Source organism: Ranitomeya imitator, chromosome 4, assembly GCF_032444005.1.
Source record: "Ranitomeya imitator isolate aRanImi1 chromosome 4, aRanImi1.pri, whole genome shotgun sequence".
In the NCBI taxonomy this organism is placed as follows: Eukaryota; Metazoa; Chordata; class Amphibia; order Anura; family Dendrobatidae; genus Ranitomeya; species Ranitomeya imitator.
The window spans coordinates 238,587,657-238,603,229 of record NC_091285.1 but is presented as its reverse complement, the minus strand read 5'-3'; the positions used below and the strand labels follow the sequence as shown (position 1 = coordinate 238,603,229).

Sequence of the window (15,573 nt, the reverse complement as noted above, 5' to 3'; positions counted from 1 at the left end):
CACTCATGGTTAGTGGTTGGGAGAAGCCATTTATTGTCAAACTACTGTGTTTTCTCTTTTTAAATCATAATGACAACCCAAAATATCCAATTGACCCTGATGAAAAGTTCACATACCCAGGTGATTTTGGCCTGATAACATGCACAGAAGTTGACACAAATGGGGTTGAATGGCTACTAAAGGTAACATCCTCACCTGTGACCTGTTTGCTTGTAATCAGTGTGTGTGCATAAAAGGTGAGTGAGTTTCTGGGATCCAGACAGACTCTTGCATCTTTCATCCAGCCATTGACGTTTCTGGATTGTGAGTCATGGGGAAAGCAAAAGAATTGTCAATGGATCTATGGGAAAAGGTAGTTGAACTGTATAAAACAGGAAAGGGATACAAAAAGATATCCAAGGAAAACACAGTAGTTTGACAATAAATGGCTTCATCCCCAACCACTATTGACTTGTACAGACAATAAAACACATTACAGAATAACAATAATCACATAAATCAACAGATACAGGAGGAATGAGAGCCCTGTTCACAAGCTTACAATCTATGAGGAAATATCGGAGACACAAAAGGTGGATGGTAACAATTGCTTTCATTGTTTTGACCAGCCATAATGTAAGAAAGCTGGCGTTCATGTAATGCTGCATGAATCGGTTACCAACCAGTATGTGTAAAAAATCAGACACAGAGGGCTATTAAATACATAAAGCTTGTGAGAACAAGATCCAAGAATCCTGGTTATGATGAAAATTTTGAATTGGGCAATACAGAGATAGTTAAATAAATGTGTTGAGGGGGTAGGCCAGTCTGAAGAAATGCGTTTTTAGGGCATGCTTAAAACTGTGGGTATTGGGGATTAATCGAGTTATCCTGGGTAGTGCATTCCAAAGAATTGGAGCAGCACGTGAGAAGTCTTGGAGACGGGAGTGGGAGGTTCTGATTATTGAGGATGATAACCTCAGGTCAGTAGCAGAACAAAGGGCACTGGTAGGGTGGTAGACTGAGACGAGGGAGGAGTTGTAGGGTGGTGCTGAGCCATGGAGCGCTTTGTGGGTGATAGTGAATAAAAGCTGCTGTAAATTATGTCAGCAAGAAATACATTTTACAGTTAGAAAATGAACTTAGCTATCCCAAAGTAACCTGAAATGTTACTGCCAAAAAATGAGCTTGCTGCTCCTGATGGGAAAGTGAAAGGATCACAGTAATTCATCCAGAAGGTTCCTGATAGTTTATATGAGGCTAGCCCATACCAGCTCAGGAAAGCAGCAGCCAAGAAGAGGTGACAGGGGTGTGTTGTGTATTGTGTGACAAGAAGCCAAGTTTATAAGGGTCAGGCAAAGGAGGTCACTTCAGTCACTGAAGTCACAGAAAAGCGTCATAGACACAAAAAAAGGGAAGTGTAGAAGCGAGCAGTGCGCACAATGGTCTCTTGAAAAATGATGATTGAAGTACTGCACACACCCTAATCCAGGGGCAGCACTTGCCAAGTGCGCCAAGCCAAGTAGAAACACCTAATGGGGATTTCCTTTCACTCTGGAGGAAAACCAGAATCAGCTGAATAGACCGTTGAAATACAAATTCATACAGAATTGTAGAAAATAAGATTTTATTTCTTGATGACAGGTCCGTAGGGAGAAATATTGAGTTGCTGCCAGATAATTAAGCGCTGACCTCACATTGTCTCGGGTTAAAAGCATAGGGGCTAGTCACTGGCATTTCACACATGCTAAACTCACTGGATCGGATGGATTATTTATTATTGCTAACATGGCACTTTGGTTCTGTAGGATTCCAGCAATGATAAGCATCTGCATTGCAGCTTGCCTTTTTAGAAATCGGACATCATAATATCAAAACGACCTATACATGCACACAAGTGACATCAAGTGAAAAAAGTACCATAGTTGCTTCATGTATACTGACCAGTGTCCTCGTGTAGAATTATTGTCGTAGCCTATGACTACATACTGTGAGTAATGCCAAATAGTAGAACAAGCTCTTAGTTCAGTAGGTTCATCTGTTAAGAAGTTCATGACCGGATCATTTTCCCCCATTCCTGAGCAGGCACATTTTCGTGTTACATTGTGTATGCACTTTCAAATACTCGTTTGAACATTACAAATTTTTTCACCCCCTTTTTCGTGATGCATTAGGCCTAATCTTTATGTCATTTTTATGTTCCTTTTTTTCTACGCAGAGAAAATATTAAAAAAAATACGTGGCTATTTTTCACATCTACTATATAATTGTCTAAGGGTCACTTCCGTCTGTCTGTCTGTCTTTCTGTGTGTCACGAATATTCATTGGTCGCGGCCTCTGTTATGGAAATCCAAGTCGCTGATTGGTCGTGGCAAAACAGCTACGAGCAATCAGCAAAGGGCACAGTCCGGCGGCAAAATGACTGCTCCTTCCTCCCCGCAGTCAGTGCCCGCTCCATAATCCCCTCCAGTCAGCACTCACACAGGGTTAATGGCAGCGTTAACGGACCGCGGTGTAACGCACTCCGTTAACGCTGCTATTAACCCTGTGTGACCAACTTTTTACTATTGATGCTGCCTATGCAGCATCAATAGTAAAAAGATCTGATGTTAAAAATAATAAAAAAAAATAGTTATATACTTACCGTCTGTCGGCCCCCCGGATCAGGAACAGGCTTTTCCCGATCCTTGCGACGCCCCGGTGACTGCTCCATGCACTGCGGTCTCGCGATGCACTCTTGAGACCGGAGCGCGCGGGTAGCATCGGAAAACGTTTCGCTTGGATCCGGGGGCCAACGGAGGGTGAGTATATCACTATTTTTTATTTTAATTCTTTTTATTAACAGGGATATGGTGCCCACATTGCTATATACTGCGTGGGCTGTGCAATATACTACGTGGGCTGTGCAATGCACTACGTGGGCTGTGCAATGTACTACGTGGGCTGTGCAATGTACTACGTGGGCTGTGCAATGTACTACGGGGGCTGTGCAATGTACTGCGAGGGCTGTGCAATATACTGCGCGGGCTGTGCAATATACTGCGCAGGCTGTGCAATATACTGCGCGGGCTGTGCAATATACTGCACGGGCTGTGCAATATACTGCGCGGGCTGTGCAATATACTGCGCGGGCTGTGCTATATACTGTGCGGGCTGTGTAATGTACTGCGCGGGCTGTGCAATGTACTACGCGGGCTGTGCAATGTACTACGCGGGCTGTGCAATGTACTACGTGGGCTGTGCAATATACTACGTGGCTGTGCTATATACTACGTGGGTTGTGTTATACACTACGTGGCCTGTGTTATACACTATGTGGCCTGTGTTATATACTGCGTGCGTGGTACTGCGCGGGCTGTGCAATATACCACGCGGGCTGTGCAATATACTACGTGGGCTGTGCAATGTACTACGTGGGCTGTGTAATATACTACGTGGCTGTGCTATATACTACGTGGCCTGTGCTATATACTACGTGGCCTGTGTTATACACTACGTGGCCTGTATTATACACTACGTGGCCTGTGTTATACACTACGTGGCCTGTGTTATATACTGCGTGCGTGGTACTGCGCGGGCTGTGCAATATACTACGTGGGCTGTGCAATATACTACGTGGGCTGTGCAATATACTGCGTGGGCTGTGCTATATACTCTGTGGGCTGTGCTATATACTCCCTGGGCTGTGCTACATACTCTGTGGACTGTGCTATATACTCCGTGGGCTGTGCTATATTCTACGTGGCTGTGCTTTATACTACATGGCTGTGCTATATACTGCGTGGCTGTGCAATATACTACGTGACTGTGCTATTTACTACGTGGGCTGTTATATACTACGTGGCTGTGCTATATACTACGTGGCCGGCCGCGAACAATCAGCGACAAGCGCAGTTCGATGCGTTAGAGTCGGGCTACCATCTAGTTATTAATATTTTTTCAGGACCACAATGGGTCACCAAAAATATTTCACGTTAGGTTCCCTTTTCCACAGAAATTATTTTTATATATTGGACATATTTTTTTTTATGGTTTTTTAGAAACAGCAATTTTACCAGAAAATTTTTATTTTTTTATTTTCTTCTTTTATTTTAGCTCTATGTTATAAAGTTCTGTGAAACACCTGGGGTAAAGGGTGCTCACTACACATCTAAATAAGTTCCATGAGGGGTCTGGTTTCCAAAATAAGGTCACTTGTGGGGGGGTTTCCACTGTTTAGGCACATCAGGGGCTCTCCAAACGTGACATGGCGTCCGCTCTTGATTCAATCCAATTTTTCATACAAAAAGTCAAATGATGCTCCTATTTCAATCCCTGCCATGTGCCTAAACAATGGTTTTCTTCCACACGTGGGGTATGGACATACTCAGGAGAAATTGCACAACAATTTTTGGGGGCCATTTTCTCCTGTTACCCTTACTGAAATAAAAAAAATGGGTCTCAAAGATCATTTTTGTGGAAAAAATTAGATCTTATAAGAGATGTCATGGCAGGCAACAGCCATCGTTATCCTCCGAAGAAGCACAACCTCTGATATTTTTCCTATGTATGAAAACACAGTGGTATCGCAGTATATAGACATATTCCCAATTCATTTTTACAAGACACAGTTTTTTTCTGATGGGGACAGCCTTGTGACTGCTGCAGTCAATGACTTGCTTTAGTGGTGATGCCATGGTCTGCAATATATACCCTCTATCTGCCAATGGCCATATTCTTCTGGATGGTTAGGTAAATATGTGTGGCATGGTTATGGTTTTTAACAACAGTTTTAGAATAAAGCTAGTTATATTTGCAATTGCATTCTGTAACCCAATCACAGCTCATTTATTTCCAGAAGTAACTGGAAGAAGTAGACCTTCATTCTCAGGCTGGAGAAATTCCATCCGCTCAGCGAGACAGAAGTTGGCAATTTGCTCCGTACAGCTGGGAGGAAAATACTCTTGAAGTGACTAAAACATCTTGAATAGTAGTGAACAGCTAGGCCTGTTCTTGCCAGAATCTTTACTTCTGAGAGTATAAATTTAATCTGTGAAAAGCTTGGTTCTTTCATGAAAATCCTTTGCACTACATGTCGAGTCTACGAATACCAAAGACAATGTATTCTCGGTCAAACAAGCCAAAGTCATGATATACTGGCGGTTAAAATTGTCCTTATCGTTTCTATTATATTTTTAGGATTACCTTTGTTTTTGTCAAAATTTATAAGAAAAAATAGCAAGCAGCACAAAATTTTCAAAATGGTTTCTGGATACATATGACGACTTTCCGGTTCATAGTGTGAACCTTTCTCTAGCAGCATAACAAATGTACATACCAGATACTTAAAGCACCGCTCCAGCGTTGTTTATTTATTGCTTTAAATGTAATTCCTCTGCTTCCTGTCTCATACTCACTTGCCGCCTTCATCATTTTCCAACATCACTCCGGTCAGTCTCTGGCTAAAAGTGACCTGCCGGCAGCTCCAATGTTTCATGGAGGGGCGTGAAGGTCTCTTTTCAAAACTTCTCTGTGAGAGCCTTGTTACGGCTCTCATATACTTGCATTGAACTCTTGTGACATAACTTCTGTCTTCCGGTTAGTCAGAAATCACTATAAAAGTCTCGCACTCAACTTGAATCTTATTGATTGATAGATTTATTGGTACTAAGGTAGCACTGGAAACGTTTCAGCCGTTATCGAGCATTCATCAGTCACTACAATATTTCAAAGAAAAGGATATATACATAAAATACAGTGTACAAACAAAAAAAACAAATATATGAAAAACCAAAGTATAAACAAATTTTCACAAAGTTTCACAATAGCCGAATTTTTTCAAAAAATCATTAAAAATCATTAAAAATTCGGCTATTGTGAAACTTTGTGAAAATTTGTATATACTTTGGTTTTTCATATATAATCTTTAATAATCTTTATTTTTATATAGCGCTAACATATTCCGCAGCGCTTATATATATGTTTTTTTTTGTTTTTTTGTTTGTACACTGTATTTTATGTATACAGTGGGGCAAAAAAGTATTTAGTCAGTCAGCAATAGTGCAAGTTCCACCACTTAAAAAGATGAGAGGCATCTGTAATTTACATCATAGGTAGACCTCAACTATGGGAGACAAACTGAGAAAAAAAAATCCAGAAAATCACATTGTCTGTTTTTTTAACATTTTATTTGCATATTATGGTGGAAAATAAGTATTTGGTCAGAAACAAACAATCAAGATTTCTGGCTCTCACAGACCTGTAACGTCTTCTTTAAGAGTCTCCTCTTTCCTCCACTCATTACCTGTAGTAATGGCACCTGTTTAAACTTGTTATCAGTATAAAAAGACACCTGTGCACACCCTCAAACAGTCTGACTCCAAACTCCACTATGGTGAAGACCAAAGAGCTGTCAAAGGACACCAGAAACAAAATTGTAGCCCTGCACCAGGCTGGGAAGACTGAATCTGCAATAGCCAACCAGCTTGGAGTGAAGAAATCAACAGTGGGAGCAATAATTAGAAAATGGAAGACATACAAGACCACTGATAATCTCCCTCGATCTGGGGCTCCACGCAAAATCCCACCCCGTGGGGTCAGAATGATCACAAGAACGGTGAGCAAAAATCCCAGAACCACGCGGGGGGACCTAGTGAATGAACTGCAGAGAGCTGGGACCAATGTAACAAGGCCTACCATAAGTAACACACTACGCCACCATGGACTCAGATCCTGCAGTGCCAGACGTGTCCCACTGCTTAAGCCAGTACATGTCCGGGCCCGTCTGAAGTTTGCTAGAGAGCATTTGGATGATCCAGAGGAGTTTTGGGAGAATGTCCTATGGTCTGATGAAACCAAACTGGAACTGTTTGGTAGAAACACAACTTGTCGTGTTTGGAGGAAAAAGAATACTGAGTTGCATCCATCAAACACCATACCTACTGTAAAGCATGGTAGTGGAAACATCATGCTTTGGGGCTATTTCTCTGCAAAGGGGCCAGGACGACTGATCCGGGTACATGAAAGAATGAATGGGGCCATGTATCGTGAGATTTTGAGTGCAAACCTCCTTCCATCAGCAAGGGCATTGAAGATGAAACGTGGCTGGGTCTTTCAACATGACAATGATCCAAAGCACACCGCCAGGGCAACGAAGGAGTGGCTTCGTAAGAAGCATTTCAAGGTCCTGGAGTGGCCTAGCCAGTCTCCAGATCTCAACCCTATAGAAAACCTTTGGAGGGAGTTGAAAGTCCGTGTTGCCAAGCGAAAAGCCAAAAACATCACTGCTCTAGAGGAGATCTGCATGGAGGAATGGGCCAACATACCAACAACAGTGTGTGGCAACCTTGTGAAGACTTACAGAAAACGTTTGACCTCTGTCATTGCCAACAAAGGATATATTACAAAGTATTGAGATGAAATTTTGTTTCTGACCAAATACTTATTTTCCACCATAATATGCAAATAAAATGTTAAAAAAACAGACAATGTGATTTTCTGGATTTTTTTTTCTCAGTTTGTCTCCCATAGTTGAGGTCTACCTATGATGTAAATTACAGACGCCTCTCATCTTTTTAAGTGGTGGAACTTGCACTATTGCTGACTGACTAAATACTTTTTTGCCCCACTGTATATCCTTTTCTTTGAAATATTGTAGTGACTGATGAAAGCTCGATAAGGGCTGAAACGTTTCCAGTGCTACCTTTGTACCAATAAAGGTACCTTCACACATAACGATATCGTTAACGATATCGTTGCTATTTGTGACGTAGCAACGATATCGTTAATGAAATCGTTATGTGTGACAGCGACCAACGATCAGGCCCCTGCTGGGAGATCGTTGGTCGCTGAATAAAGTCCAGAACTTTATTTTGTCGCTGGACTCCCGCTGACATCGCTGGATCGGCGTGTGTGACACCGATCCAGCGATGTCTTCACTGGTAACCAGGGTAAACATCGGGTAACTAAGCGCCGGGCCGCGCTTAGTAACCCGATGTTTACCCTGGTTACCATGCTAAAAGTAAAAAAAAACAAACACTAGATACTTACCTACCGCTGTCTGTCCTCCAGCGCTGTGCTCTGCACTCCTCCTGTACTGGCTGTGAGCCGGAAAGCAGAGCGGTGACGTCACCGCTCTGCTTTCCGGCTCACAGACAGTACAGGAGGAGAGCAGAGAAGCAGAGCGCAGCGCTGGAGGACAGACAGCGGTAGGTAAGTATCTAGTGTTTGTTTTTTTTTACTTTTAGCATGGTAACCAGGGTAAACATCGGGTTACTAAGCGCGGCCCTGCGCTTAGTTACCCGATGTTTACCCTGGTTACCGGCATCGTTGGTCGCTGGAGAGCGGTCTGTGTGACAGCTCTCCAGCGACCAAACAGCGACGCTGCAGCGATCCGGATCGTTGTCGGTATCGCTGCAGCGTCGCTTAATGTGAAGGGGCCTTAAATCTATCAATCAATAAGATTTAAGTTGAGTGCGAGACTTTTATATTAATTACTGGATGGTTTGGGAACCTAGTCTCTGCACCAGAATATAGCAGTGCACACGGTGTTTGCTTACAGTCAGAAATCACTGGCACAAGATGGTGCCACTGGACGGGAGCGGCGTCGGTTGTACAGAGCTCCGCATTCAGATAATTAGTAGCTCTGCAGCAGATAAAACAGTGATTTTATAAAAAAATACAACACACAGCCCCGTAACTGATACATTGCTGGAATCAGGGTCTCTGCCCCTACATTATACTGTTCTCAGCTGGGTCGCATAAACCCCTGGTTTCCTATAGCTGAAAAACAAAACGCTCTTTAGGAGTTCCATGCAGTTCAGTTTCTTCTATCTCCTTTTCATCCTCCATCTTGATTCCTAGATTTCACCCTGTGTTGTATTGCTATGTGCTCTGATATAAACCCCATAATGCATCAGCATTATCAGCCTCTCTGACCTTTCCTGGCGCCTGCGCACTGCAGTACTTTGCTCTGCCGTCAACAGGGTAGATAAAGTACGCCTGCGCCGGAGCCACAACAGAAGCAAGGAAGAGGACGTCATCATATGAAGATAGGAGGCGCCGGACCCGGACCTGCGAAGACCATCGGACCTGGACTGCACCGGACCGCCCCTGGGTGAGTATAATCTAACCTGTTTTTCTCCTCTTTCAGGTTACATCAGGGGCTTATCTACAGCATTACAGAATGCTATAGATAAGCCTCTGATGCCGGTGGCCGCAGTTTATATGCGAAAAATAAGGTGACAGATTCTCTTTAAGGAGTGTGGTGTTGTTGACCATCACCAAAAGGGATGTCCTGTTAATATTGACTCTTACCCCCTCACCTCTATAAACTATAATCTGGTCATTGCACAAAGCTAGTGATTAACAATCCCTCCATGTTGGTAGCTCACCTGTAGGCCGCGTTCACACGTTCAGTACTTTATATCAGTATTTGTAAGCCAAAACCAGGAGTGGGTGAAAAATACTGAAGTGGTGATGTGTTTCAATTATACTTCCATCTGACCTTTCCACTCCTGGTTTTGGCGTACAGATACTGACCACAAACTGACCGAATACCGAATGTTTGCACATGGCCTGAATACAAGGTGTAGCTGACGCAATGGTCGGGACAAGTCATTTAATCTTTCATACTGTCATTTTCCATCATCTAGTTAGTGATATCTAATGAATACGGAAAAGTGGTGGCCTTCAGTGTCTTCTCAATTTGTTTTTTGCACAATTTCTCTTTTATACATAAGGAATTATAAAAAAAAAATGTGTATCTCATTTTTAGGTCACACGTTCCTTTTTTTTTCCTCCTTCCATGTTATAAAAAGTGTTTGACTGGTTTTACAAATTATGAGAACCATTGTATATTCCCACCGAGTATTCTGGAATGAGGTGACCTTACGTGAGGAAGAAAATGAGCTGAAAAACAAATAATGAAATGATCAGCGGACTCTTAACATAGAAGCAGGATAATAAATCCGGCTTCATTTTACCTCTCAATTAGACTGTGCTTCTAATTAATTTCCTGTCTGGCTGAGCAGTGACGTCAGAGTGCTAAACTTCTCATTGTTTTCCGTTGATAGCACCCTGAACCTTGTCATCTCATAGACCATACTGGCTTTAAATCAAGAACTTAATCCCTCTGTTACATTCCACCTATCTTGGATTTCCTTACATAATTATTCTACACTTCTGTGAACAGTCCAGAAAGGAGACTTTCTAAAATAACAGTTGAAGAGAACATTGTTGAAAGCAGATTTTCATTACAGCCTGCACAGAGTGTGATAGCTATAAAAGAAAAATAGTTGCATAACCATTAGCATCATATATTTACTTCTGAAGACTATGGGTCCGAGTCATCAAGATTAGCGTTTTCACCTGTCTTGAGGAGGGAGCAGGAGGAGTACGAGGCTCCTGATTCATTAAGAGGCGTATACAATTCTTAGTCCACTCCCTAATGGAGTAAGATTTGTGGCTTATCAATTGCCGCCACTTTGCTGAGTGGGGGTAACCACGCATCACCCCACTCTAAATTGTTGCTGGGTAAGAGTGGCGTGAAGATGTCAAAGCATTGCTAATTTTTTGTGCAGCCTCACATTGCACAAAACGTTGGAGAATTCTCAAAGCCTTTTAGGTATATATACATATAAGTATTATATATAATAGAGGCTCTGATTCATCATTTCCGGGTCATTTTTTTTTTTGCTTTCTCTTGCCAAGAACTGGCAAAGTTTGCACCAAATTAATAAAAATGTGCACACCATGTTTGCTGATTTAGCGTAACTTCAAAGATACTTATTTTTTTGGCTATTTTGCTGTTTTACATCTTTTGTAAAAGTCTTTTAAAAAGATTTAAAATGGCTCACGTTAGTCTTCAGTTGTGCAATAGAAAAGTGGGTGCTAGAGTATAATTGAGCAAAAATTTGGTAATATTTTTTCGTAAAGTGCATCCAGGTAGCTAAAACCACGTCCATGATATTGAAGAAAAGAAAACAGACAAACCAAGAAAAATTCAACTAAAAGGCGCAAATAAAATAATGAATAAGGTTCAAGTAAAACAGTCACTACAAGGGCTCGCTCACAGTTCTCACTATATGCACTCGGATCAATGTTATTCTGTTATATTTCTTCTACATATTTGTTTGCGTATTGGATCAAACATGGGCATCCTGTGATTTTTTTTTTACCCATGTGTGAAAAAATCATCGGACGTGTGCATGGCGCCATAGATTCACAAGTGGACGAGCGCTATCTGTCAAAATAACAGATAGTATAGTTGATTTGAGCTGTCTAAAAATTGGTGGCAATCACTAAAAGTGATTATCATAATACATTGACCTCTGGATGTACCAGGCAAATGTAGGCTTCTTTCATGCCATTTTCATCACATGTAGTTTTTTACATACAATGTTCTTTACAAAGCGCAGGCAGCAAGAACAATTTATCGGTTGTTACTTTAAGAAGTTAACGGGGCATTAACCGGTTTTATTGGCTATATGGCTATTTTCGCTCCATACAGTTAAAATTAAACACATGTAGGCCTGTACTGTTTGATTGGCGACTCTTTAATAAAGAACCACTTTGTAACTGTGCAAAGGTACTGCTGTCTGCGGTTGCTAGAATAGTAATAAAAATACCAACGCATGGAAAGACACCAGATGGAAGGAATGTCAACATACTGGAACTAATTTAGGTAGATTACTCACATTGAGACAGAAAGCATAGGGAGAATTCCCGCAGATTCATTGCAAGACCTGGGCTGTCCCTTTGAACCAACAAACTGAATTTTTCCCTTATGGTCACAAGCAAGCCAAAGAATAAGCAGAGACTGAGGTATTCCATTGTCAGCTACAGACGGCATTTGCTTCAGCCTTATCGGACTGCATGCATCAAGCCAACAATAACTTTAGCTTCATATTTTCCAAGATGTAGCAAAGCAAACACAGTCCTTTCTTTATACAGCCATCGAAGTAGTAGTCCTGCAGACTCAGCTGGTGGCTTTTTTTTCCCCGATTCAAAAGATTGCGTCTTTCATTAAAATCTGTGATGGCTGTTTTCTAAATTTTCTTACTTTTTATGTATTTTCCTCTTCCCCTTAGGTTGTGTTTATGTCAGAATAATATCCTATTAATAAAAAGTGACATAATTGCCATCTTTAATTCATCTGTATCGTCGTCGTTAATATACTTTATGTCATATTAGCATATCTTTCATTAACTAGACTGCATAGCCTTAAATTAGATGACATAATGGGAACGTAAATGTAGTCAAGAACTTTTTGTTTTGTGTTTAACAATGAAAACAGTGGACACACAAAGTGTTACGAAATTAGAAAAAGAGCTGCCTGACCAGGTCATGCTTATGGATAAAAAATAGTGGGGCATCTACACATGACAGGTACATGGGATTGTATGATAGCACAAATCCAATCTATATGTAATAATATGGAGTTTGAGCCATCTATGTAGAAAAAACAGCTAGTCTTCTGGGAAGGCTTTCTACAAGATTTTGGAGTGCCTGTGAGAATTGTTGCTCATTCACTCAGAATAGCATTTGCGAGGTCAGACCCTGATGTTGGAGTAGAAGGCCTAGCTTGCAATCTCAATTCTAGGAATTTGATGGAGTTGAGGTCAATGCTTTGTGTGGACCAGTCAAGTACTTCCACACCAAACTCACCCAACCAAGTCTTTATAGGCCATGTGCACTGGGGCACAGTCACACTTCCTCTAGGGTCTTCCCAAAACTGTACCCACAAAAATGGAAGCTACAATTGTCTATCACATCTCTATTATTAATTTAGCTTTCCTCATCAATAGTGATGAGCGAATATACTCATTACTCGAGATTTCCCGACCATGCTCGGGGGTCCTCCGAGTATTTTTTAGTGCTCGGAGATTTAGTTTTCTTCGCCGCAGCTGAATGATTTACATCTCTTAGCCAGCTAGCAACCAGGCAACCCCCACATGTACTTATGCTGGCTAACAGATGTAAATCATTCAGCTGCGGCGCTAAAAACTAAGTCTCCGAGCACTAAAAAATACTCGTAGGACACCCGAGCGTGCTTGGGAAATCTCGAGTAACGAGTATATTCGCTCATCACTATTCATCAATAGACCAGTGCTTCTGTCCATAACATTGGTGCCGATGGAGGAGCATGTGACCACACGTTTTTTTTTATGACAGCGTGATTAAAGCTAATTACAACATAAAGCAGTTAGAATAGGTTGATGTGGTGCGGAGGAGCAGCAATGTGAATTACTTTCCCCGTACTTGCTGCAATTGCTGTTTTGCCTCACAGCACACTATTGCCCATCGTCTACATGGTGTGAACCCACCCTTATACAGCCGTATGCAGGAGCCTCTATGTAAAGACCAGTTGATTGGAATTTTAATGTTACAGAGGAAACATCCTAAAGGCCTTTCTGCCATTTTATGAGAAAATGATCAGGAGAACAGACCCTCTTTCTACAGTAGTTCTAGCTTATGGTTGCCATACAATGGTATGCTGCTCTTGTAGCAGTCTTGCTTTTTTGTTCGTAGTGGTGTTTTTATTGCGAGCACGGCGTTCCACTTATTTTCTTTTTATTAACTTTATTTTCTTTTCCTGTTAGAACATGGAAAATGAAAGCATTGCATTTGTGAACCCTGGCTCAGAATATGCACTGCCTTAGCTTATGTGTGTGCTTATGATTAAAACATGTGGAACATAAAGCATAATCTGTTATCTGCAAAGCCACATTGTTGTCCATAATAAAATACATGGAAAAAAAACATGAGCATTGTATTACAGAAGTTTCCATTTGGACACATAAAGCAGCTCAAAAAGGAACTTATTATGTGCGGTTCTTTCTAAACATTTTACCATTGACTGTAGATTGTAAACTTATGAAAGAAAACTGGCTGACATTCCTTCCGACCATAATTTTATAAATAGTTCTTTGGATCATGCAATTTCTTTCGACGCCGTAATGAATATTTTATTGGAAAGGTGTCTTGACCTGGTAATAATGTACTAAATATAGTACTGTGATTTACCATACTTTATGCAATGTCCAGCGTTTTGCTGAGAAAAACCATGTTCTTTGCTGGAACCTTACCAATAACAAACAAAATTAGAAGACATACGCCTGTGAAACTCATTATCCCGGCTGTAAAAAAAAAACCCAAATGTGCTCAATTTTGGAGAACTTTATGGATCAAGTAATCCTTCCAGAGACAGCTCCTTCTGGTTTTAGAAGTCTTTGCTATAATGAGGATTACACAGTTGGGAATGAGTAGAGGATGAGCTGGGCCTTCAGGGCAGGGTACACCACATGCCTCTGCTTCCTTTCTTTATCAGATCTTCTTGGCTGGTCCCACAAGGGTGGGAGCGTGAAACAGATTTTGGCATGCAGTCCAAGACAAATAATGGGGCGAGGAGGGAAAATTGGAACTTGAAAGATCACATCTCTACACCTAAGATTGTGCAATGAGTCATGGTTGGCTGATCTTGAAGATTGCATTACTGCATGCTGCAAATGCTGTATGCATATAAATAGCAAGTGCATTACCTTCTGCTTATATAGTGGCAGCATATTCCATAGCGCTTTACAGAGGTTGACATTAGTCTCTGCCACTATCTCTAACAGACTAGACCAGAAGCCTGTGGGAAAAAGCTCTAGTACTTGGAGAATATTCACACAATCACAGGGAGAACAGGGATATTTCATGCAGATGTTGCCGTATGTGTTTTGTACATGGTAAATTATAGCAGTCAGTCATTAAAGGGGTTGTTCTCTTTCAATTAAATGTGTCCTCTTGCTGCAATATGCTATAAAAAAGGCAAAAAACCCACTGTGCTCACTTTCCTTGGGACCACCGGCAAGTCTCCTCCGCTCTTCCCTGTGTCTTGCATTGGTTGCTGCGTGTACATCATGTCAACAGCACAGCTGCCAATCAAGTGAGCTTGGCAACTATAAACGGGGCATTCTGTCTACATGGGAACCCCCCCCCCCTAAAGCCGCTGAGCTCATTAAATGGCTGCCAATCTTTCAAGGTGACATGAGGACTACAGCCAAGGCCAGCTACCTGAATTTAAAGTGCAACCAAAGAAGAGAAAAGAGCACCAAAGGAACCAGATTGGTATAAAAGTAACAAATTTTATTAGATCAAAGCATAAAATAGTAGTCATCAATTAGAGAAAACAGGGAAGTGACAAGAAACTCACCAAAAGGTGGCAAAATAGTACCCGGCAGGCAATAATAGAAACATATTGAGTAAATGGTCAACTTGAAAGTGCTAGTGCATTGTGCCAAAATCAATTGTAAAGGATGCAGCAAGCACCATATAACCTCATACAAACGTGTCAATAAATGACATACAAATAGAAGCTCATGACCAAAAAGAATAGTGAATGGTGAGTTACCTGCGGGACCACGATGCCACCCACCCCAACGCGCGTTTTGGCTACGTGCCTTCTTCCGGGGGTAGAATTTAAAGTGGCAGAGACTTGCCGATGGACCTGGGGAAAGTGAATACAACCCAGTTTGTTTTTGTTTTGTTTTTTTATAAAAGTAAAAAAAAAAAAAATTTAATTAAATGGGAGCAAACCCTTTAAAGAGGAGTATGTCAGCAACAAATGACTGT

At 41.4% G+C, this 15,573-nt stretch overlaps 1 protein-coding gene across 1 annotated transcript in view; it reads left to right on the top strand.

The window, feature by feature from the left end:
* Positions 1-15,573, top strand: part of NUAK1 (NUAK family kinase 1) — a 128,862-nt gene that overhangs the window by 87,535 nt on the left and 25,754 nt on the right. The window lies entirely within an intron of this gene.